Source organism: Meleagris gallopavo, chromosome 2 (assembly GCF_000146605.3).
Source record: "Meleagris gallopavo isolate NT-WF06-2002-E0010 breed Aviagen turkey brand Nicholas breeding stock chromosome 2, Turkey_5.1, whole genome shotgun sequence".
NCBI lineage: Eukaryota > Metazoa > Chordata > Aves > Galliformes > Phasianidae > Meleagris > Meleagris gallopavo.
The window spans coordinates 87,408,652-87,410,076 of NC_015012.2; positions in this window are offsets into that span (position 1 = coordinate 87,408,652).

Genomic DNA, 1,425 nt, shown 5'->3' on the forward strand with positions numbered 1-1,425 from the left:
AAGGGCCAGACTGGCCTCTCCTATCCCCTATTTATAGTATCAAAGAAAAAAAGTGAAGGGACGTTCCCTTCTAGCATCTATTTATAGTTGTTGTGGGCTCCAGTTCGAAGATTGGTTGAGTCACCAGACACAACCCAAAACTAAGGTGACAGCAGGCCCTCTCCTGTGACCCGGCCATTTCTTGGACATTGTTCTGTACTCTTCCAGGAGGGGCTGAGACATAAAATTAAGAGATCCTTCTTTGACATAACTGTCTCTTGAGGCATTGTTTGGGCTTGCCCCTTACACCACCACAGCAATTTATTATGCATGCTTCCCACCTCAGCTGCACCTCATGGCCAACCTCCCAGCAGCAAATGATGCCATCTCATACTCAACGTTGGCCATACTCCTAAGGCCATGGTTAGCCCATTGTGGATTCAGTCAAGTAAATACATGTGAAGAATGGAAAAAACCTGTGCATGAACCAGGACAGTGTGCAAACAACCACAGAGCTGTCAGTGCCTTCCTCAACAGTGCTTCTCTAGAGTTTGGCAAGTGTGGGAAAAGCAGCCCTTATGGCTTGTTTGTATATGAATCTCTCAGAAGACACAGCTGAGGATGGAAATCTTGATCCCACCATATGATGGGTCACATGCCACCTTGGTTATGCTGTTATTGAGACTGTTGCGGACAGATGAGAGTATGCATGTAGCTCAGAGAGGTGATGCCTGCAATGAACTTGCCAGTCCCACTTTGAGTTCTCACCAGCTGGTTAGAGGTGACAGAGAAGGGGAAAGTAACATCTTTCACAGGGAATATGGATTCTCAAAGGATGTTGTGTCGCTTTTGCATGGCAGATGTATACCCACTCATGTTCATTTCAAATATTAGGCCATTTCTGATCCTGCCAGTGACTGCTGGTATCTTAAGCCTAAATCTTCTGTGACTGTAGAATTATAGAATCATTAAGGTTGAAAAAGACCTCCACAATCATCTAGTCCAACTGACCACCAACAACCAATATTGCTCACTAAGCCACGTCCTCATGTCCCACATCTACACATTTGTGGAACACTTCCAGGACAGTAACTCCACCACCTCTTTGGACAGCCTGTTCCAGTGCATGACCACCCTTTCAGAGAAGCAGTTTACAAGGGCAGAAGTAGAGGTAGCTCTCCCAGACTGATATTAGAAACCTGAACAGATCAGCCAGTTTCTTACATCCAAGCAGGCTCAGAGGTGTTTGGGATACATGCAAGTATTAATTTTGGTATCATTGCAGTGTGAGAGTCACCAGTCCTCTTCTAAAGGAGCCAGCCCAGAACACTCTCTTCCGTTCGTGTGTTCTCCATTGCTTTGTGGTGAATGACTGGTGCAGAAGTAGAATCACAGAATCATAGAATCGTTAGAGTTGGAAGGGACCTTTAAAGATCATATAGTCCA